Genomic DNA, 24098 nt, shown 5'->3' on the forward strand with positions numbered 1-24098 from the left:
CAGGCTCCTGAGCAACAGCAATGTTCAAGCCACATCTAGACATAAATACAACAATCAGATGTGCTAAGAGCTTCCGAAATATCTTTATTCCAACTAATAAATGATCCCATTTGGGGCAAGATTTATTGAAGTTTGACGTTGCAATTAATCCAGTTATTTACTTGTGATGAAGGTAAATGGCCATGATAGAAACGAAACTAAGTTTATTCACAGTCCAACAAAATAAAATGTTTCGCCCCATCACTTGTTTAATGGATTAATGACCCAGCAGACACCCACCCTGCCCTCCGGGAAGCTGCAGCCACTGAGGATTACGGAGGCCAGCAGGGACCGCCCTCCGCCCTCCGCTCCAGGGCGGGAACTTCACATCCGTCATCTCCAGCACTGGATAGAGACCAGAAAACTGAGGTGACTACATGCTGCAGGCTCCGGGCTCCCTCCACCCTGTCAGACTCGTTTCCTCCACTTAGCACCACTTGTAATGTTAAAGAGACATTAAGTACGTGTTTCTTTGCATATAACATGAGATTGTGCTAATTTTACAATCAAATAAAAATAAAAATGATTTTGTTATTAAAAAAAGATACATGAATTAGGTAAAATCAAGCCAAGTAAAATGTTCCCATTTTTTAATGGAAAAAGTTATCTGTAAGAGAAAAATAACAAAAACAGGCAAGGGGAACAGAGAACAAAATACCGTAGCTTCTATTGGGTGGTGAGATTACGAGCAATTGTTCCTCTGTGTTGAAATTCTTTCATTATGTAAGTTATTTTTAAAATGACCATCCAACATTTTAAAAATATTTTTAACCCTGCCAAGATTCCATCAATTAGTGGTTCTCAAGGGGTGTATGTCATTCCGCAGCGGATAACTGGAAATATGAATGGTTTTTGTGGTTATCACATTCATTGGGAGGCATCACTGGCATTTAACAGGCTACTCGGAACAGTCCCATACAAGGAACTGTCCCATGTGACTTCCGAATGTCTCTCCAGACACTCATGTAGGGAAAACGCCATTTATAATGACCTGAATCTAGAACTTACTCCATTTTACATATAAGTGCAAAGGATTTTTTTAAAGCTTTTGCTGTCCACTCTATTTTCTGGGAGCATAATTCAAGAGGAGATTGTTTTGCCGTGGCCAGGTGGCTCAAGGTGGTTGGCGTGTCATCCTATGCACCGAAAGGGTGCAAGTTCAAATCCCAGTTAGGGCAACCGATCGATGTTTCTCTCTCACATCTATGTTTCTCTCTCTTTCTTTCTCTCTTTCCCTCTCTCTCAAAAATCAATAAAAACGAATACTTGTGTGAGGATAAAATAGTAATAATAAAAAACCTTGGCCAGTTGCCTAACCAAAGACTCTTTAGAAAATGTGATAGCTAAATATTATGTCTCTTTCAAGTTCCAACTGCCACTGTTTGCACAAATCTTTTTTTTAATATATTTTATTGATTTCAGAGAGGAAGGAAGAGGGAGAGAGAGAGAAACATCAATGATGAGAAAATCATTGATCGGCTGCCTCCTGCACACCCCCTACTGGGGATCAAGCCCACAACCCGGGCATGTGCCCTTAACCGGAATCGAACCTGGGATCCTTCAGTCCACAGGCCAACAACACTCTATCCACTGAGCCAAACTGGCGAGGGCTGCACAAATCTTCTAAGTAATTCTTGGTTCTAGAACTTGCTCTCTAACCAGGTTCAGGAATGTCACAAACAAACAAGCTCCAAAGCAGATGGGCGAGTGTCATTTCATCATTCCAATTCAGAGCTTTGCTAACATTTGTGAATCCAACAAAAGACTCCTCAGGATATTCTGACTCAGCAGCCCACTTCCGAGAGCATCTGGCTGCCTACTGGCTGCAATTATAAGAGCTCACAGTTACCACCACAGCCAGGCCTACAGGCCCGTCTAGCTCAAGCCCATAATTGACAGAGGAATTATACACTGGTTAATGGCTTTGTAAACTGAATCACAAGCTCGAGAAGAAATCTAGAAGGTAATGTATTTCATAATAAAGCCAATATGAACACAATTATTTCTGAGCACAAATTACAGGCATAACTGCCGGATGTAGTTAGCATGGCTGCAATTGCCTGGAGTGTAGGGGACCTCAGAATTTGAAGGAACTTCCGGCCATCTCTAGAGCAATCTTTTGGAAACAATTCCTGCTCCTTCTATAATTAAAAGGTAGACTAAAGCCCTGAAGTGCGCCTCCCTCATAAATGCTCGTTTATGCCGGATGTCATTCCATAAGGTTAGAACGCTCCTATGTACTTTTGCGGTGATGCGAATTGTTTTATTTAAGTTCGGCTGCCCATACGCCATTGGTGATGTTTTCTTTACTACACATGGTAGCCGATGTGAGGTGCTGACTTCTCATCTGTAACGTGAGCGTGCTGCCCATCCAGCTCCGGAACATGGAAGAGGTTCAGACGGGACCGGGACGGCCTCCTACACGGGCACGCCCACATTCCTGTGGAGGCGGAGGGCGCTGGCCGCGGGTCGGGTAACTCCAAAGTCATTCTAAACATCCTTCTCAGGAGCTAAGCACCCTCTGCTACTCCCCTTCAGGTCACTAACCCGCTGAACTGGGCTTCTGGTACCCAGAAGCTAGACAACCCCAGGAGAGCTTCCTGACTAGGAAATGGGTGTCGTTCATGGTCACTGGGGAGTCAGCTGGTTCCTCCGGCTGGACCTAACTCTCATGGCATTTCTGATGGAGGAGACGGTCCAGAATCGGCGCCACTCCCTGCCTGTTCACGTCTCACTTACTTGGGGCTAAGACGGTTCCGCACATGGGCACGCGTGAGTCTAGGTCACTCGAGGGCTAAGAGCGCCTTCCTGTCAGGGCAGGACTGTGGAGACAACTGCAGCCACAGGGCCCTAGCAAGCAGATGCAAAGAGGTCGAGGCAAAAGTTTGGGAGGGGGCGGGCGGACGGGGAAAGTGACTAACCACTGGGGCGAGAGCTGGCACCGCAGTGACGTCACCTGGCTTAGACGGTAGGACAGGCTGGAGACACAGAAGAGGGCGAAGGAGCATCGAGGTGGAGGACGATGGACAGTGCAGGGACGTGCACGGGACGCAGGACCACAGTTGGAGATGCAGGTGACCGGAGTCAGGAAGGGGAGGTGCAGACGGAAGAGAAGGACAAAACGGGCAGGTGGCAGGGACTGACTGTGCGCACAGGTTCCAGCTTTAACTGTGAGGCAGCAATTCTCAGTGCAGCCCACGGACCCCTGCAGCTCCCAACACCCTTTCAGGGGTCTGGGAGGTCAAAGTTATTACCAGAGTCAGAGGCAGGCACTGGTTCCCGCTCACTGTCTTTACACTGACACTGACACCAACACCAGGGCAGGCAAAACTGCTGCCACCTTAGCAGTGGCGCCGAACTGTACTGCTGGGCACTGGACTCTTCACTGCCACACACTCATTTAACAAGTCTCACTCCGGCCCAGCCAGGGTGGCTCAGTGGTAGAGTGTCGACCTATGAACCAGGAGGTCACAGGCACATGCCCAGGTTGCGGGCTCCGTCCCCAGTGCGGGGCGAGCAGGAGGTAGCCGATCAATGAGTCTCCCTCATCATTGATGTTTCTATCTCTATCTTCCTCTCCCTTCCTCTCTGAAATCAATAAAAATGTATTTTAAAAAAAAAGTTTCACTTCAGAATGTCCTTGATGAGTCATCAAAAAGTATTACTGCTTCATTAAACCCCAGCTCTGCTCGTGTTTAATCTGTGACTAAGCGGAAGGAGGCCCAGGCACTGCACGGCGGACCAGTGATGACTGATGACTCAGGAGACACTTGCGCAACAGGGTTGCGAGCTGAACTCGCCTTTTTCTCAGGAAACGATTCCTATCTGGAGGACAGCACCCGAAAACCATGGCTCTTCAGACCTGAGTGCTCGGCAGGCGGTGGCTCATTCATGCAGTGAGCCTGTTGCTTCAAGAAAAACAACTCGCAGCATTGGATGCTAATGATAAAATTTGAGCTTTTGAGTGAAAATTAGAAATTTGGGAAAGTTGTTTCTGCCATTTGTGAATTTTCTAATAAGATAAGTGGGGGCATTAGCATAGGGTTTTGTGATATTGTTTAGTCAAATGTATCTGGAGGAGCTACAGAACTCAGCGAACCAGTATTTCCCAAATAACCAACCAATACGTTACCGAAACCACCCTGGCTAGGATATCCACTCAAATTGCAAGATGGGTCAATGGATTTTATTGTAAGAGAATAGGAAAAGTTCACTAATGTCACTTCAGATTCCACATTGCAACTAACCCTTAAGAAATCGCCAGTTTAAATTTTGGTATATTATCAAAGAATACCCACCATTCTCTGAAAGTGCCATTATGAGACTCCTGCTTTCTCCAACTACCTATCTGTGAGGACAGATTTCCTTCAACTACTTCCACCGAAACATCCTGCAGCAGACTGGCCGCGGGGCAGACACAAGAACCCAGCCGCTTCTACTCAGCCAGACAGTACAGAAATTTACAAAAATGTACAATGAAGGCTCTCTTCTCACTAAGTATTTTTTGTTTTGTAAAACAGTTAGCTTTCATTAAAAAACTGCTATTTACATAAGCATGAAATGGGTTTATTACAGACAATTTCAATAAATTAATAAATATTTTTATAAATTTCTCAAGTTTTAATTTCTAATCTGACAAATAGACTGTTAAATGCACACAAAGCAGCGCCCCTGCCCTAGCCGGTTTGGCTCAGTGGATAGAGCGTCGGCCTGCGGACTGAAGGGTCCCAGGTTCGATTCCGGTCAAGGGCATGTACCTGGGTTGCGGGCACATCCCCAGTGGGAGGTGTGCAGGAGGCAGCTGATCAATGTTTCTCTCTCATCGATGTTTCCAACACTCTATCCCTCTCCTTCCTCTCTGTGAAAAATCAATAAAATACATTAAAAAAAAAAAAAAAAAAAAAGCAGCACCTCTGCCTCCTCCATGACTGGGCGGCACAGGTCCAAGGCCCTGATGCTAGTCCGAGCGCGGCCGCAGGAGAGGAAGACACAGGGTGGATGCCACTGAGGCAGCACCTGAACGCGCCTCTGCAGATGCGGAGGCAACACCCACAGCACCAGGGAGCAGGCAGGAAGCAGCAGCCACACGGCAAAGCAGGGAGGTGGAAAAGGATGCCGTCTGGACTCCGAATGGGGACAGGAAGAAAGGAATGAATCAAAAGATAGCTCAGAGGCAGGACTGACGGACTCCAGCAGCACCTGCAGGTCGGAGCGAGGAGCCAGGCTTGCGTGGCGAAGCTGCCACTGCCTGTCCGCCCCTCTGGCTTAGGGACAGGAACTGAGTCCAGGCTATACCGTCACACGGTGCTTAACGACGGCGCTTAACGATGGGCATACGTCCTGAGAAATGAGTCGTTAGGCACATCGTCAGTGTGAGAACATCGCAGAGGGCCCTGAGCACAAACCTAGGACGCACAGCTGCGCCACACCCAGGCGGTGTGGTCTAGCCCACTCCCAGGCCATGAGCCTGGAGCGCGTCACTGTGCAAACAACGTGAGAGTAAATGAAGCACAAGAGGCCACGATGCTATCAAGAGACTCGTAAACAGGAGACGCAGGAGCTGCCTCCCGCGTAACACGGCCACTGTTTACAGCAAACTTCCTTCACTAAGTGGGCAGACACTGTAACGATAAATAGTACAGTAAGTCCAGAACCAGTAACAGTCGTTCATGTCACTATCCAGTCACGGTACTGTGCACACAGTATGTGCTGTACACACGGTATGTGCTGTGCCTTTATGTACTGTGCACACGGTATGTGCTGTGCACATGGTATGTGCTGTGCCTTTATGTACTGTGCACACGGTATGTGCTGTGCCTTTATGTGCTGTGTACACGGTATGTGCTGTGCACACGGTATGTGCTGTGCCTTTATGTGCTGTGTACACGGTATGTGCTGTGCCTTTATGTACTGTGCACATGGCATGTGCTGTGCCTTTATGTGCTGTGTACACGGTATGTGCTGTGCCTTTATGTACTGTGCACACGGTATGTGCTGTGCACACGGTATGTGCTGTGCCTTTATGTACTGTGCACACGGTATATGCTGTGCCTTTATGTGCTGTGCACACGGTATGTGCTGTGCCTTTATGTGCTGTGTACACGGTATGTGCTGTGCCTTTATGTACTGTGCACACGGTATGTGCTGTGCCTTTATGTACTGTGCACACGGTATGTGCTGTGCACACGGTATGTGCTGTGTACACGGTATGTACTGTGCACACGGTATGTGCTGTGCACACGGTATGTGCTGTGCCTTTATGTGCTGTGTACACGGTATATGCTGTGCCTTTATGTACTGTGCACACGGTATGTGCTGTGCCTTTATGTACTGTGCACACGGTATGTGCTGTGCACACGGTATGTGCTGTGTACACGGTATGTACTGTGCACACGGTATGTGCTGTGCACATGGCATGTGCTGTGCCTTTATGTACTGTGCACACGGTATGTGCTGTGTACACGGTATGTACTGTGCACACGGTATGTGCTGTGCCTTTATGTGCTGTGCACACGGTATGTGCTGTGCACACGGTATGTGCTGTGCCTTTATGTGCTGTGCACACGGTATATGCTGTGCCTTTATGTACTGTGCACACGGTATGTGCTGTGCCTTTATGTGCTGTGCACATGGCATGTGCTGTGCCTTTATGTGCTGTGTACACAGTATGTGCTGTGCCTTTATGTACTGTGCACACGGTATGTGCTGTGCTTTTACACGACTGACTGGCAGCGCAGCAGGTTCGTCTACACCAGCATCACCACGAACGGCACTGCCGTGACGTCACTAGGTGATGGGAATTTTTCGGAATCGTACAAGTGGTCCATCACAAACAGAAATGGCATTTGCACCCATGGCTGAGTATAGATATCTAGACACCCCACGGTCAGTCTGAGTTCTGCCAGCAGCTCTCTGCCGCCAGCTCCTGGAGTTAATGCAGACGCCGAGTGGCAGGCTCAGTCCCACTCGATGCCAGCTACAAGCCCTGAGGATCCCCAAGGTACCGGCACATCTCAGGCAGATTACAAATTGGAGGCATCCCACGCCTGCCCCAGATTCAATCATTCATTAGAAACGACTCAGAGGTCAGGAAAGCGCTACACTAGGGATCACACTTTATTGGAAAGGACACACCCGTGAACACCAGGTGGGAGAGACTCAGAGCCAGTGCGGGAGAAGGCGGGCACGGCTCCCTGGCCTCGCATCCTCGGTGCAGTGCCGCTGCCCACCTTCCCTGTGCCTAACTGCCCACCAGGCCAGATGCCCTCCCCCTCGCTGCCCTAGGACTTCTCTGTGGGTCCTCATGTGGGCATGTGAGTGAATCCCTGGCCATGGGACTGAACTCAATCTCCAGGCCCCCTCCCTCCCAGGTGCTGGTGGCAGGTGGGGAGGGGGGTGAAAGTCGCCTCATTAGCAGAATCTCAGGCACCGTCTACAGGGCTCATCGGAATCACAGACACTCGAACCATCAGGAAATTCCCAGGGACTTAGGGGCTCTGTGTCAGGAGCCAGAGACAAAGATCAACCCATATTTTCCTGTGACACCTCAGGGGTCTATAGCAGGTGCTATAAATCGCTGAGTGAGCAAAAGGTTAGACAATACGATCATCCACCAAAATGGGAGACAGGCCGAGAAAGAGGCCGCGGCGGGCCGTGCTTTAGACACGCCGAGTGTGAGGAGCCCAGGAAGGCGGCAGGTGGCGAAGAGCTGGGGCGCAGAAGGAAGGACAGAGTCCCAGGGGGGCCAAGGTGACGGGGCTTATTCCAGGAGCTAAACTCTCCAGGTGGAGGTGACTGTCCTGGGAGACAAGAGGGTCGGAAAGGCAGCTCTCCCGGGACGGCGACACGAATGGATAAGGATTCCTCGGTGGAGACGGAGAAGTCCCAGATGTAGGAGCGGGAGGAAACACAGAGTATGAGGCACAGAAAGCCACCCAAGGCAAGTGTTTCTAGAGAAGAATGTGCTGAATGTCACGCAAAGGTCGAGAAAACAACTGCATGGAAAACTGCATGGGAATCAATGGAGGGGCAGGGGCAGAACCTCACGGGCGACATCGGCTCTCGGCTCCCGAGTTCAGCAAAGAAAGAACTCAGAGCCAAGAACTCCAGCACAAGAGGAGGCTGTTTAGCATGCGAGGCGAAAGTACACTCACGAGAAGATCCCAGCAGCTGCTCAGAAACGGACCAGCTGGGCTGTGCGGACTCAGGAAGCCAGTGACAGAGGCAAAAGCAGGCCCCTGGAGACAGGGTCAGGGGGTGGGCCCAGGACAAGCTGCTGCCGCCCACAGATCCCCTGGCTGCAGGTCTCCTGGGGCCGTTGGAGCTTAGGAGAGAGCAGCAAAGACACAGCGTGAAGGAAGAAGGCATGCGCGTGCTCTAGAGAGCAGCACTGGGTCCTTTGTCTTAAGGGTTTTTATGTTTTCTAAAGGCGGGAATTTTAGGGGCAGTCTGGGGAGGATCGCAACAGAATATTTATCAGCTCTCTAGGTGTGTCCTTTAATATGCTGATGCACCAGCCCTGGATAGAGCACTGGCCTGCAAACTGAAGGGTCTCAGATTCAATTCTGGTCAATCGCACGCACGTACTGTACTCGGCTGCAGGCTCAATCCCTGGCCCTGGTCAGGCACATGCGGGAGGCAACCAATCGATGTGTCTCTCTCACATCAATGTTTCTCTCTCTCTCTCTCTCTCTCTCTCTCTCTCTCCTCTCTCTCATGCTGGAGGCAACCAATCGATGTGTCTCTCTCACATCAATGTTTCTCGCTCTCACTCTCTCTCTCTCCCTCCCTCCCTCCCTTCCACTCTCTAAAAATCAAATATCCTCTGGGGAGGATTAACAACAACAAAGAGAGCATATAGATCATTCTCTGTCAGTTTCACCTTCAAAGAATGTCACTGAAGAGGCACCCAAGGACCGGAGTGTGTAAGGTTGAGACCTTGAGGTTTATTATCTGGCTGTAAACTGCTCGGCCACTTTGTTCCGCTATCTGCCTCAGTTTCCCCATTCCTCTTTGCCACAGGTAACAGGAACAAAGACAGCCAACATAGACTACTCTTTCCAGAAACATGGCTATGAGAGGAAGACATGAGATGCCAACAGCCCGAGAGGGCACAGTGTCAAGTGAGACAAACCTGGCAGACGTGAAGGAAGGAGCAGAGGACAGGACGCAGGAGCGGGGGACAGAGATTAGCAGAGTTCAGATCGGGGCTTTAGATGGACTCACACCTGTTTTCAAGCCTGCACGGCCCTGCGTGGTCTGGACTTACCTCCCTCTCCGATTTCTCGTGGCCGCCGCGTGGCTCTGTTCTCAGGGACACTGTGGTCCCAAGGCCCCAGCCTGCGAGTGCTGGCCGCGGCCTGGAAACCACTGCTCTCCCTGCCGTGCCAGCTCCCCGCTCTTCAGGCCCCACGGACCTGCGCCGTCTCCCTGGGCTCTACCCCCCAATCAGGGCCTTCTTTGTAGCACTGACCACAGCTGGGCCAGTTACTGATGTGACAGGGCAGGGACAGGTGTCTGCCCGGGTAAAATCGGGAGTGAGGACAGGGACCTGTCCCCACACGCGGCAGCCATCAGGATACGGCTGTAGCGCAGCCAAAGGGACGGAGCCCCAGAGAATGGCGCCAAGTCCCAGAGGCCACGGCCAAGGACAGCTCCTAGAACCAGGGGGCGGGACACACCTCTTCCTCCTCCCCCTTATCTCCAGAAGCCCAGAGGAAGAGTGAGTGAGACACCTACACGCTACCAGCGCGCAGCGGCCCCCACGGGAGGCAGACTCACTCCTGAGAGCCAGGGTCCTGCGGCCTGAGGAGGGCGGGAGGTGCGAGGGGAGGGCAGAGGTCGGTCCAGGGCTGCGGGAGGGAGAGAAGCGGAGGGACAGAGCAGAGCACAGTGAGTAGGAGGGATCGAGCCCATGGGGTGGCCGCTCCAGCTGTGAGCAGCACAAATACAGGAAACAGACAGAGCTGGGCTGGTCCGCGATGGAGGCTGCAGGCTAGAAGGACAGGACAGCAGAACCAGGAAAGAGCTGAAGTCATCGGCCCGAGGCCCAGCTGCAGCGAGAGGGAAGTGAACCAGGAGGAACTGCCGCGGGGGCAGAAGGAAGAAGGCCCAGGGCTAGTTTCTGGAGGGAACTGCTGTACTCAAACGAGTGAAACAAATACGCTGCAGATCGCACTTTAAAAACCAGCGCAACTATCCCTCAAGACACCATAGCTCTCCCGCCGACTCTCACCAGCCTCTTAGGACAAAAGTTAAACCGCCACGCCCCCGAGGAAGGCCAGGTTGCTGTCTTCCTAGAGCCCAACTTAAAGCAAAGCGAGTGGCTGCGGGGAGGCTGGCTGGTCCATGGCACGGGCGCGTTCTCCCAGCGGCCCTGAGGTTAAGAAGCCCGACGAGGGGCCTGAGTCAGTTCCTACACAGACAAACAATTCTGTCACTTCAAAGCTGCAGAACCGAACACAACGCCCAGCACACAGTGGGTGCTCAATAAACTTTCACTGAATGGATAAAAAATGCCCAGCTGGTGTGGCTCAGTGATCGAGCATCGACCAGGGGTCAGGAGGTCAGTTTGATCATGGTCAAGGGCACGTGCCTGGGTTTCGGGCTTGATCCCCAGTGGGGGGCATGCAGGAGGCAGCTAATTAATGATTCTCTCTCATCACTGATGTTTCTCTCTCCCTCTCCCTTCCTCTCTGAAATCAATAAAAATAAATTTTAGAAAGAAAAAAAAAAGGGTCACCATCAGCCCCTTCCCACAGGAGCACCATATAGGGTGAGTGTGTGGGACATGCGTTTTGTCTGCCCAGAATCCTTGCTTCTTGTAATTGACCCCCTCTCCCTCCTCCGAATTCCAGGAGTTTAGGTACTGACCTCACCAGCGGGGACAAAAGGTGGACCAAAGGCCCACACAGCCAATAGGAGTCCTGCCTTCCCCTGGCCCTGGTGACTAGTCCAGGCACCTGACCGGCCAGGCTGTCAGAGCCCTTGGACTTAGCAGGTATGAGAGTCAACACTTCCATTTTTCTTAAAACACTTGGTGCTTTTTCCACTTGCAAGTGAAAAGTTCAGACAAATACAATGATGAATAAGGAAACAGCGGCACTGAGCTCTGTCCGCTCTCTCCTACGACCTTTCTCTTCCTGTCCCTTTCCTTTCCTCCCCTCCCCACCCAGCTCCGTGGGGTAGTGGGCTGCTCACACTCGGCACCGAGTTTTATGGCGCTGCCAGGAGACAGAAAGCTAATCTAAGAGCACGCTTACCCCGGGGAGATTGCACTGCAATTCCATTTCCTGACATTTAGAAATCCAAGTGAGAGCCTGGTGTCAGCGGCTCGGACAGGCACACTTGAACAGACCGCAAACTCACCCCTACAGACGCACACATACTGTACATTGTAAGTGTCCTTAGCATCATGTTTTGTTTGTTTGTTTGTTTTGTGTATTTTTTTAGGATCATGTTTTGTATGAGGTCAAAACGCTGTACATATGTGAAGGGAAATAACACCACTAAAATTCGAGGACATGTGAAAGTAAATTCAAAGTATCTTCCTTCCTGTTGGCCCGCAGCTAAAGATCTGACCTGTTGTAAGAGAGGTCAGAGGCAGGGCCCACATCTGCAGGATGGCCAATCCAATACAACCACGAGTTCCTACATTAGAGTAAGTCTGCGTACCTCTGTGCTTCTTGCTACCCTTAACTGATTATTGTTATGCAGAAAAAATAACAAATTCACAACTTCCTCATCAGTGGTCAAGAAATAAAAGAGGCAAGGCAGGGTTATCGAGAGACTGCAGTGGAGAATGAGCACTTACATCCCAGGACAGAAACCACCCTGAGCGGGAAACACGGGGAAGGAAGGAGTCAGAATAGAGGGATGTCCAGGGAAGTGGGGTGAAATGCAGCCAGGCCCGGGGAGGCCCGGACACTCAGGCAGGGCTCTCTCCGCTTCTCTCCAGATGCACGCTTTCTTCTCTCCACCCACACACCGCCCTTCTCTGCCCCACACACAGCAGCAGACCATACTGCCCGTCACTCCCATGCCGCTCGCTCCCTTATGGCCCGTGAGCACGTCAAGGTCCAATCCCTGTCTCTCGGGCCCATTTCAGATCCGGGAAAGGGACGCTGCTCCGCCAAGTCCTCGCACCTGGTTCAGACCCTGCATCTTCTGTGGGGAGGAGTTCGAGGGAGTGAATGTGTGGGTTAAAGGACAGTTCAGGGATTCGTGGGGGTCAGACAGATGCTCCCCAAGTCCCCCTTGCACAGTCGCAGCTTTGACCTTGGTCTTCTCATCACCAGCATAATAAGGAACTGTCCCCAAATCCTTTCAGACTTTTGCTGAGTCTGGAGTTTAACAGAACTTAAGAGAATGAAATTGAATTTAAGAGATGACAGGGTAACTAGCATTCACCGCTGCTTAGGGAGTTCATGTCAATAAAGATATGAAAAATAAATGGTAAGTTCTGGAAATAATTATCTTTTACAAATGTGAAAAGACTGTAAGGTCTTGGAAGGCTGAGATTCTGCCTGGGTTCAAGGCCAGATGCCTAGAGCAATGGGCACTCAAACATCACCAGCCACTGAGCAACTCAGAGCGAGCATCCAGCCGCAGAGCCGTAAGTGCGTACAGGTGTGTCAAGGTACTGCGTGCCCTCAGCCTGAGGGGATGATGCCTGCCATTAGTCCTAATTACCAGGCACTAATGCGGCACTCATATTATGATGTTACAAATGTTGCGAAGCATTGAATAAATGAGCAATACACTACCGGAACTAAGGATTCTAGCAAGGTAAGGTGGCTGGTTGCCAAGTAATGTGTGTAAGGTCAATAACCATTTAATAAATGTTCAAACTCACTGGTAGTACCAAACACTGCGAGTTAAAGCAAACAAAAGATTGGTGTGAGATGGCCTTAGCCAACACTAGTAAGGGAGCAGGCAACGGGCGCAGCGGCCAGCGCTGGTAACTACACCCCCTGCATTAGGCGGAAAAGGCTCCAAAGCTGTTATCAACTGGGAGCCACAAAGACTGCTTCACCCCTCCGTGTGCTTGGTTTGCCCCCCAGGGTGTTTATAAGAATTGTGACCCACATGAAACCCAGGAGATTTCTGAATCTCCTGCTTCTTCTGAACTAGAAAGTGTAGGACAGGACGTGCCTGGCAAGGCCACAGGTCTGGGCTGACTGGGCCTTCCTGGCCCATCCCTGGGACCGCCCTTCCCAGCCCTTCCCTGCGGGTCATTTAATGGCTGCCCCTCCCGGGGACGAGCGGTCATCATCGCTGGACAGAGACGCTGGGCAGCCTTGCTTCCTTTCCTCTCTGTATTCCCAAACGTTTTCTTCAATAAACTGCTTTTGTAGGGGGACACTTATAAATCACCGAGCACAACCGCAATACCACTCCGCTTACCGAGATCAAAGCAACACGGACAGCCGGGACTGCAGTTGGAAGTGATTGAGCTGAGGGAGGGATGGGGGTGACACGGGCTGCAGGAGGGCCTCCCCGGACACTGGTTAGAACGCGCTTCCCACAGTGAGCAGCTTTGTGGACACTCCATTCATAAAACCGCTCCTTTAAAATTCATTTCCGTATATTTAATGTTACGTTCACCAAGATATGTAAACAGAACATCTCTCCTATTCACAACCTCAACTAATTTAATGTTAAAAAGTTAAATAATTCCTCATCATTATTTCACATTGTTTTATTTTATTTGATAAATAATGAGTCGTTTATGGGGTTTTCTCTTCCTCAGAAACTCGGAAAGTTTACACAAATCGCTGTTCATCTCACGCCATCCGAGACCCCAAAGAGTAAATGGTGTCATCGTCGCGGGAAGGAAGCGAGGGCTGGGCGGGAATGCTCACCCGCACGGAGAACTGAGTGGATCCGTTCAGCAGTTCCCTCTCGCTCTCCCACCAACCACTCCACAGGACACCAGAGCGATCTCCTTACACAAAAGCAAACCAGGGGACCCCCCCCCCCCACCCCCCACTCAAACTCAGATCAGCTTCCTTGTTCCCTGATTCCCAGTAGAGGCCGCCGCCCTGTCTCCTTTCCCCTTGCTCTGTAGCCCATGGTCACTGCACGTGAGTGGCTCTGGCCTCCAGACAACCAGGTCCTCCAACACCCATCCATTCAACACCAACAAGGAGCAGCTGAGTGCCATGCGCCAGGCCGTCCGGGTCCTGGGCAAAGTCAGGGAACACCCAAGGCGGCTCCTGCCCTCCAGGGCCGACATCCCAGCAGCCCTCCACCGAGTCTCCCCTCCACCAAGCCTCCCCTCCACCGAGCCTCGCCCTCCACGACTTCGCTCGTCACGTAAAGAATATGAAAATGGCAACTGAAGTGACTACACGCGGTGTCTGAAACAAGCAGCGCCACCTAAGAAAATGTATTCCTATTTACTGAATTTACGTGGTATTAATTATCGATAAGTAACATTAATAAATAATGCTTATTATTATTATTTACAAGTGAGAGAGAGGAGAAATGAAACTTGCTCTATACCAGGAAGGGCACTGGGTCTTTTCATCCATTTTTCAAGGTTTCTCTCATTGCTAGCTATACAGCTTTCATATGTCCGTGACCAAATGTCCTGCTCCGGTTCTGCAAGAAAGGAGCTGCTGAGTTTCCAATCATTCCAAAAACTGAAAGAGTCCCTGCTTTTATTTATTTATTTATTTATTTATTTATTTTTTTATATTTTATTGATTTTTTTTTTACAGAGAGGAAGGGAGAGGGACAGAGAGTTAGAAACATTGATGAGATAGAAACATCGATTCAGCTGCCTCCTGCACACTCCCCACCGGGGATGTGCCCACAACCCAGGTACATGCCCTTGACCAGAATCGAACCTGGGACCCCTCAGTCCACAGGCCGACGCTCTATCCACCGAGCCAAACCGGTTAGGGCAAGAGTCCCTGCTTTTAAAATCAATTATTGGTGAGCTAAAACGGCAAAAATAAAATCAATTATTTTATGTTTACAGCAGAAAGCGGTTGACTTTTATAAAACACTGACCCACAATGGAGACTTATAGGCAACGCAAAGGAATGGGGGTGTTGTTTATAAAATAGCTTACAGCACAACACACTGCTCTTCATACAATAAAACTGCTCCAGAAAGTTGTCTTGGAGAGAAGTGATCAGCCCTATACATGCATGCACACGTGCGCGCACACACACGCCCAAAATCAATGGCTCCCATAGCATCTTTCATCGTAAGAGCCAGGGTCTCCTTCACTAGGCTAGGTAAAGCCAGGGACAGCCCTCACTCCATGAGCGGTAGCCATCCGCGTCCTGCACGCACACCCGGACACCACAGGACTTGCCGATAACCCGCAGGGCCAACAAAACCATCCCCGCACAGAAACAAGTGGAAACGCTCCCCAAAGCCACGGTGCCAAAAACACCGCCTCCTGTACCCAGGAGAGGAGGGTTCATTTTAACCACCAAGGATTCAAAAGCCGAAAACTGATCAACTGCTATGACCTTGTGGTTTTCACATTCAAGTTCAGGTGAACCCAAATCTCAGTCACATCCTCTGAGAGTTGGGCTCCTGGCTCTCGCCTTCCACTAGGAGAGAAACGCATTCAGTGCCATTGGGCGCGCCCTGGGGAAGCCCTGACCTCACAGTGAGCAGGGGTTTGGTGAAAGGCCTGAAACAGCCGGCAGCACAGATGAACTCAGGCCAGGGAGCTGAAGCCAAAACCCTTCCACCAACCTCTCTCTGGGCAATGAGCTGGTAAAATAAATTGCCAATCATTCATTTCACCAGAAAAAGGTCAGAAGAGCACTGGTGAGTTCATTTAGATGAATGTGCTTGAAATTCACCTTGTTAAAGGACTGCAGACAGTAGTAACAAAGCATGGATGCTCTTTGAACACAATGATCTGTTATTAATACTTATTAACGAGTCTTTTTCGCCCTGATCTCCCAGTGGGTCTGGGCCAGTGCTCCAGCCAGGCCCTCGCATTCCAGAACTGAGCTGCCACAGGCCGCTTCAGCCTCCAAACCGGGGAAGGCAGAAATGCGGCAGCTGCCCACCCTGCCCACCGTCTCCGGTCACACTCCTGTACGAGGTCAGTCTCCAAGCAAGTGCACTCCACAGCGACAGCCGCTCCAGTCCCGCTGGCCGTCCCCAGACCGGGACCTGCTTGCCATGCAGGGCGCTTCAGGAAAACCGCGACACGGTGGAGGACACCCAGCTCTGAGAGCTGAATGCTAAACAGTGGAAGAGGCTGACCTGGGAGCTAAGTTATGGGACTAGCTACTGATCAAGAGGGAGACAAGCCTGTGCTCCACCTAATTTATAAATTAATACTTACCAGGGAACCTCCAGGCCGTTCCAGAACAGAAATCAGAATGGAAGAAGTGCCGATCCCCACAAAGCAGGCCGGGAAGCAGGCGGCCCAGCACTGTGAGCATGAGGCCGGGCCCTGGAGTGCCAACTCTGTGCGGCTACTCGCTGGCTCTAAGGGACTGCACTGCTCATGCCTCGGCTCCAAGGTACATTCATCTAAAGCAGCAGTTCTCAACCTGTGGGTCGCGACCCCTTTGGCAGTCGAACGACCCTTTCACAGGGGTCGCCTAAGACCATCCTGCATATCAGATATTTACATGACGATTCATAACAGCAGCAACATTACAGTTATGAAGTAGCAACAAAAATAATGTTATGGTTGGGTCACAACATGAGGAACTGTATTTAAAGGGCCAGAAGGTTGAGAACCACTGATCTAAAGCATGAGAGTTTTCTGAAACTGAGTTAACTGCAAAAAGACTTGATAACTGTTGGCTATCACTCTTATAAGGGAACGAATCTTCTGACTTTCCACCACACATTACTAGACAAGTTACATTAATATCCCATTCTTCCTCCTAAAGATAAAAATCATTCACTAGGTCTGTCACTGGCTAAATCATTCCGAGAAAAGGAGGGGGGAGAGAAACCAAACTCATACACCACAGTAAGAATATAAACTGCTAAATGGTAAATTGGAAATATGTATCAAAATCCTTAAAACTTAGCATGTATTTTGATCCTGCAAATCCACTTCTAGAAACTTCTCTAAGGATAAAAATCTCACAAGTATATACAGAGCAGAGATGTGTGTAGGGGTGGAGAGTCACTGCTGAGTTATTGGTAATAGTGGGGGCAGGGGAGTAAACTAATGTATAACAAAAATAAACTGCTTAAGTTATCCAAGCTCCACACAATGGAATGTTCAGTAACTAAACTATTGTAACTGATAATACAGACACAGAAAGATTCAGATGTTAAGCAAAAACAAAAAGACAGGCTAGAAATAATTATATATGTGTATAGCAAAAGCCCATATTTGTTACCAAAAAATTATATATTAAAAACTACACACACACACACACACACACACACACAAAGGATTTGATGTTTGATGAGATATGCACTCAGGTAGTGGACTTATGAGTATTTTATAGTTTTCAACTTTTTACTTTTCTGTATTTCAGTTTTTCTACCATAAACATGCATTTCTTTAAAATACCAGGGATACTAGCTGATCATCATAAACAAATTATTAGTTTGGCTCTGAAATATACAATTAAGCTAAAAGGATAACAAGTTTGTACTCTTAAGTACTTAGCAGTATGTAAACTTTATTATTCTCCCCATTTTTAACTGAGAAAACTGAGGCATTGAGGGGTCAGATGACTAAGTGAAAGTCCTTCCTACTCCAAAAGAAGGAAGTGATGGTCATATAGTATTAGTATAAGAAACAAAATTGGAAAATGTGCCAATTTTCTGTATTTTTGGAAACCAATTCTTATAGCATTATGTTGGGCTTATACACCTTATAAAGTGGCATTTGACATAGTGATAACATAGTAATTTACCACTATACTGTGGCTTAAATTTACATTTTGAGTCTCTAAGCAAATGTTGCGAGGAGCCTTCTTTCCAGCTCATCACCTTGAGTATTCTATGCATGGGAAAGGTTGTCTCCTCTCAGAGCCAATCAAGTTCACGGAAATGACTGGGGTATAATACTTGTGGCTCTTGTTTCCACAATCAGTGACTACTAAGTGATAAAAACAATTTTTCAAGTAAAGGTTTCAAAATGTGGTCTCATGGCAATGTAGTTCACTCATAAATACTGAAGTGAGCTCCTCCGACACTATTCTAGGCCCTGGGGGTACAATGATGAACCCAGGCGTCTGCCCTGGGAAAGGCGGAGTACAGGTAGTCACACATTCGAAGGTCATAGTTTTTCTTAGCAGCCTAAGGTAAAAAAGCATTGCTACTCGAAAAACTTGCTATATCCACTTCAAGAGACGGTTTTAGGAAATACTCAGTGAGAGGGGAGCATGACACCACCGTGAGTCTGATTCTGAGGGGAGATGACAGATACCCGTATTTTGAACAAGAACCTCAGCTAATGCAGCTGGAAGCGATCTGAGGTCCAGGCGTGGAGAAACCCACCAGAAGGGAATGAGCCATCAGAAGGGAATGAGCATTCAGAAGACAAAACTCTAGAGCAGTGGAATTTGAACTGAGTAATAAACCCAACCCTCTTGTGATTAATTCATTCTCTGGACTGGTAATTGACAACTCTAGCAGATTAAAAGGATGGGTTAGAGTAGAGGAATTTACCAGCAGCTCCTCCTTAACCTCTTATAGGAGATTTAAATTTGCCTCAATCTAGGCATTTGGGGGAAAGGTGAGCTTAAGTAGAGGTCTACTACCCATTTTAGAGGTAAGCTTTGAGAAAAAGAAAGTCGCCAGTCATCTGCAAAAAAAAAATGCTAGAGGGACAAACATTTTGCGGAACCAACTACTACCACTCGTTTTATGCCCCATTTCACAATGCCTGGTATCTGAACAAGCCACAGGGTCCCGAAGTACATCAAAAACCTGTTCGCTTCCTCTCCTACTCAGGCGGAATAATAGTGGTTTTGTGAAGGTGCCATGTCCCGCAGCAATTTCAATAAACTCATTCTTAGATTTAAAAATGCCTTTACAGAAAAGTTCAATCAGAAACTCCTTATTGGAGCTACTTAAAGGAGTTTCACAAATCGTTTTAATGCCATCACTCTTGTCCCGTATTTCTCAATGTAGATTACTTAAAAGTTCCTGAGTTCTTATCAAACCTCCTACAGAAAGAATTCAATATTTTTTTTATTTGTCTTTATTGTTGAAAGTATTACAGATGTCCCCCTTTTTTACCCATTGACCCCCTTTCTCAATATTTTAAATATATATATATGTATACATACAGCTACAAGCAAACCCATCAAGACAATATAAATGTTTCAAGTAAACTATTAAAGTGAATTAAAAGAAAAACATAGTTCTCAGAGGTAGACAGAAATCATAACTTTGAGGGGTGTTTAAGCACCTTCAGTCATCTCAGGACAAGGGCATCCCAACAAATACATGCCTAGTTAGAGGTACGAGCTGCACCCCGCTATCCAGCTGGGCCCCGCTCCTGCCCCCACGTAACCCGGGAGCTCCCAGAGCCTGCCCTCATCTGTGCAAAGGGATTAGTGAACTGCCTCCCGCTGCCGGGGCTGAGATTTCCAGGTGCATTATATTATCTGTCCGGCATTTGTTTTATTATCTACACGTTTGATCGGACCGGTTTCCATGATGTGCCCGCCTTTGACCGCGCAGCGCAGGATGCCGGCGGAGAAGCACAAAGAAGCGCATCTGTCCGGGGAGGCATCTGCGTGCAATTTCAGGCCGGCGCTGCCCGGACTGGCGCGGGAGGCGAAGTTCCCCGGGAAACTTTCCCACCGGCGGCTGCCAAACCTCCGCCGCCTCCAGCTGCAGAGCAGCGGCGACTCGGTCCCTGCAGCGCAGCCTCCTGCGTGCGGCTCACACAAAGGATGCCCACAGGACGCGTGAGCCGCGAAGTTGCTCGCGGATCCAAAGGCCACCCAACGGCAGTGCCACCCGCTCCTGGCGGGTTCCTTTCCCTGCGGTTCTGATCGCAGTTCCCCGTTCTAGCCAGGAGACCGCGGCGCTGCCCCGGTCCGCACCGGGGATCCCGCGGGTGCGCGGGGAAAGGAGGCGGACACCGGGGACGCGCTCCCGGCGCACGGAGGGACCAGCCGCCAGCCCGGGGCGCGGTGCAGCCCGCCGGCCGGCACCCACCGCCCTGCACGGACAGGGCTGGGCCGGCGCACGAGGAGCCGGGACCCGAGGCCGGGCAGAGGCGGGCGGCGCGCGGCCGCTCCCCGCGGGCTCCGGATCCCGGGAGGCGGGCGGGGAGGCGAGGCTTGGCCGGCGCGCCGCGCTCCGGCGGCCGAGGGCAGCGAGGTCAGCCCTGGAGGACCGACTGCCCCCCGGCCCCCTGGGGAGGGAGGGACCCCGCTCGGCCGACTGGGGCTGCGGACACCCATTCAACCCGAAGCCCGTTCCGCGGCCGCCACCCCTTCCGCGCGCCGCGGCCCCTCGGCCTCCCGGCGCCCGCCAGCCGGCCGCCCCCGGGAGGATGGGAAGGACGAGGAGAGGGGCCGCCGTGGCCGCGCCTCCCGGGCGCGCGGCAAAGGCTGAAGGGCGGCCCTCGGGACGGGAGCCCCGGGCGGCCATCGCGCGGACCCCCGCGCGGACCCCCGCCCGCCGCGTCCCCGGCCCAGGCCGCCGCCGTGCAGCCCGCTCCTCACCTCATCTCCGGGCGGGTCCGCGCTGCCGCCCCCGGGACAAATCAGTGCAGCTCACTCGCCGCGGGGAGGGACGCAGGAGCCGCGGCCCCGCACACCATCCCCGCCCGCCCGCCTCTCCGGGCGTCCCCGAGTCCGCGAGGGGCTCTCCCTCGCGAGCCGCCGTACTACGGAGCAACCAAGCTGCGCTCCCTCCCTCTCTCCGCTCCTCTCTACCTCCGTCGCGCCCTCCCTCGCTCCCTCGCTCCCGCCTATCTGCTCATCTCGCTCCGTGGCCTGCCCCGCCCCTATCCCCCCTCTGACTCCGCCCACAGGTGGGTGGGGACAAGCAGCCTCCAATCGGAAGAAGGGGTCCGCACCTCCTCACCTCCCCTCGCCTCTAACACCGCCCACCTAGGGAACCCATACAAAGGGACCAATAAAAATGAAAGAGGACGGAATGACATTCCAGTAAACCAATCATCAAGCTCCAAGAAGGCGGGCATAAGCGTCTCCTTCCCCGCCCCCTTTCCAGAAGGCGTAACCACAAGCTTCTGATCTGGGATAAGTACGTCTGTCCTTTGCCACGCGAGACACTAGTTAGGATGCATTCAGCTAATCTAGTTAAGGAAGATTTTGAAGAAGAGAATAACTAAGGCGAAAAGGGAGGCGGGGCACAGTCCAAGGAAGGTGGTAGGGCAAACGGTTGGAATGAAAACTGGTGTGGTCTTTAACTGAAATTTGCATAAAACGGAACCCTCCAGGTGACTACAACTTCACCCATTTATTGGTAGCCCCTGTGCGACACCTCCCCTCGCCTTCGAGCAGAGCATGCCGGGAGATGTAGTTCCGAGTTCGGTTGCTATGGCGGTCTGGACAGCGCTGAGAGTCTGGGAGTGACGAGCGGCCTGGCCAATAGGAGTAGGGTCTGGGCCGGCGAGGGCGGGCTCTCTGCAGAAGGACTCGAAGGTGGCAGCGGCGAAGGGGCAGGCCGTTAGAGCCTCTCGGAAGCAGGTGAGTCCCGGTTAGTGCGTCGTGTGTCTCGGGAAATGCGGCGTTGGACGAAAGGTCGATAGGCGCCCCGCGTAACCACCCAGCTCTGCGGCGGATGGCGGTTCGCGCCGCACCCCAGCCTCAGGTGCCCCCGGGCCCAGGCCCAGCTCACTTAGCTGAGGCCGTCGAGGGGCGGGGAAGACTTGATCTGTCTCGCGATTTCCTTCCTGCTCCTTCCTTACAGGTTTTCTCTCTGTTTGCTTCTCCCTCCACATTGAAAGGAGGCAAAAGTCTGCGAGCTCCCTTCCACGGAATCTCCCAGGCTGGCTTTCCCCCACCTGCCTGCCGCATTTTGTTCCTGTAATTTGAGTTTCTTTTTCTTTCTGCCTTACTCCTCTGCCACCGCTTTCTACCCCTTCACTTTCCTTTCTGGGAGCAGTTCCCTAAAGAAAGCAAGGGTATTGGCATTTATGTGACTCGAGGGCCAGAACTGCCCTCTTCAGCTCAACAGCTGGTGCCCCGGAGCCAACGTGAGAACCACCTGGCTGCACGTTCAAGTGCAGATGTGGTTCAGGGGCTGGGCGGGGCCTGGAACCTGCGTTTCCACCGAGCTCCCAGGTGCTGATTCCTCATCAGCTCTGTCCAAGCATGGATAAGGCGAGCCACTTATGTCATTTTACATTTTGTGATACCCACAGTTTAAAAAGAAACATGAAAAGAAGCACGTGAAATTAATTTTAATGTTTTATTTAGCCCAGTACTTCCAAAGAAATTATCATGTCAACAATAAACATTTTTAATTGAGATATTAGACATTCTTTTTTTCCTTATTGTCTTTGAAATCTGATGTGTATTTCACATTTACAGCACACCCTAATTCCGACTAGACTCAGTTCAGGTGCTCCTTAGCCACCTGTGGCCAGTGGCCATCCTTACTGGGCAGCACAGATCCCGATGCCACAGCTGCGCCTGCAGAAACTCACAGGTGTTCACGCTCGGGTTGCATGTGACCAAACCCTTTGAGGTGGGCGTCAGGACTACATTGGAGGTTCTCTGCCCAACTTACAGAGTAACAGTAACAACAGCCAGCACTTACAGAGTGCTTTGCATATGTCTCTTAATCCTCATCGCCACCCTTTGTCATAGCTACTCTCTCTGATTTGTAGATTTGAAGGTTAAAATTAAGTAGCCCAGAGGCAGATAGCTAGCAAGTAGGAGAGCTAGGATTCAATCTCTCGGTTATGATTTATAAATCCTATCTGTCAACACTCAGGGTATGGTTACTGTCTTTTATCACTAATTTCATGTCATTGATGCCTCTGCTCCAGTTTATGGCAGGGGATGAGTTGTTCAGATTTGAAACAAAGGATTCCCTGTGCACGGTCAAGTTGCCTGTCAGCTGCACTGAAATGTTTTGGTAGTTTTACAACTCTCAGTGCTGTGTATTCAAAATCAAAGTTCTGGATTGAAGAAGGGTGTTAAAAACATTGAGATGTTTAGGCCTCTGGAGAGGTACTATACCTTGGGCAGCAGTATGGTGTCTTGATTTATTTGTGTACTTCCATAAAGATGGGAAGATTTGGGAATTCTTAAAATGTTTCACTATGGAATCATGGTGTGTTTTTGTTTTGGGTGAAATCATTTTTTAATTGGTAAAAATTAATGTTTTCTTGCTCATGTGAACTTCACATAGAATATTTCAAAGACAACTTTACTAGTGATTTTTCTAGGCGCAATGAACTTGGAACTAAGGAGAGGTTTGTGAGTAGAAGAGTGAAAATACATATATCCACACATGCTAAAATATGGTATTTTGCAAAATAATTTTCTTCTAACTTTATACATTGTAATAAATGTGACATCTTGTAAATTATTTCTCTCGATGGTGAATTTATTAGTAAATATTTCATCAGAATTGCAATTTCTATCTTGCATCTGAAGCAAGAGATGGTTTCATTAAGATGCTGTAGTGAGGTCCGGGTGGGGAGCTCAGTTGGTAAGAGCGTCGTCCTGATACACCAAGGTTGCAGGTTCGATTCTTGTCAGGGCACATACAAGAATCAGCCTATGAATGCGTACCTAAATAAGTGGCTCAACAAATCAGTCTCTCTCTCTCTCTCTCTCTCTCTCTCTCCCTCCCCTCCTCTTTCCCCCTCCCCCCACCTTCTTTCTCTCCCTCCCATCCTCTCTCTCTAAAATCAATAAATATTTTCTTTAAAGATTCTGTAGTGAGTTGAAAAATTAAATAGGCATTTACAAACTGCAGTAACAATAGTGGAAGAGACTGGGGGAGTCCGTTGGGGGAGGGAACGTGGGGTAGAGATCGGGAGATCCCTCCGTTGCCGTTGCCGAGAGCCCTCCTCACCACCTGCTTTTCGCAGGGTCACATGACTAAGCCAGCATAAGGAGACTGTCAGTCATCACCCCATTGGCTCCATTGTTTCCATG

The 24098-nt window shown here is 50.2% G+C and overlaps 2 protein-coding genes across 9 annotated transcripts in view; one reads left to right on the top strand and one right to left on the bottom strand.

The window, feature by feature from the left end:
- The window catches only part of ITSN1 (intersectin 1), a 149288-nt gene extending 128394 nt beyond the window's left edge, over positions 1 to 20894 (bottom strand). For all 6 annotated transcript variants that reach the window (XM_070407249.1, XM_070407246.1, XM_070407248.1 and 3 more), the window contains exon 1: positions 20682 to 20894. The gene's annotated coding sequence lies outside the window, so the exon portion shown is untranslated. The remainder of the gene's footprint in view (positions 1 to 20681) is intronic.
- Positions 20895 to 21569: 675 nt separating this feature from the next.
- Positions 21570 to 24098, top strand: part of CRYZL1 (crystallin zeta like 1) — a 35634-nt gene continuing 33105 nt past the window's right edge. For 2 of the 3 annotated variants that reach the window (XM_070407252.1, XM_070407251.1), the window contains exon 1: positions 21570 to 21671. The gene's annotated coding sequence lies outside the window, so the exon portion shown is untranslated. The remainder of the gene's footprint in view (positions 21672 to 24098) is intronic. The other variant, XM_070407253.1, reaches the window with a different exon arrangement.

Source organism: Myotis yumanensis, unplaced genomic scaffold (assembly GCF_028538775.1).
Source record: "Myotis yumanensis isolate MYYU_CA2020_CCGP unplaced genomic scaffold, mMyoYum1.0.hap1 SCAF_2, whole genome shotgun sequence".
Taxonomy (NCBI): Eukaryota; Metazoa; Chordata; class Mammalia; order Chiroptera; family Vespertilionidae; genus Myotis; species Myotis yumanensis.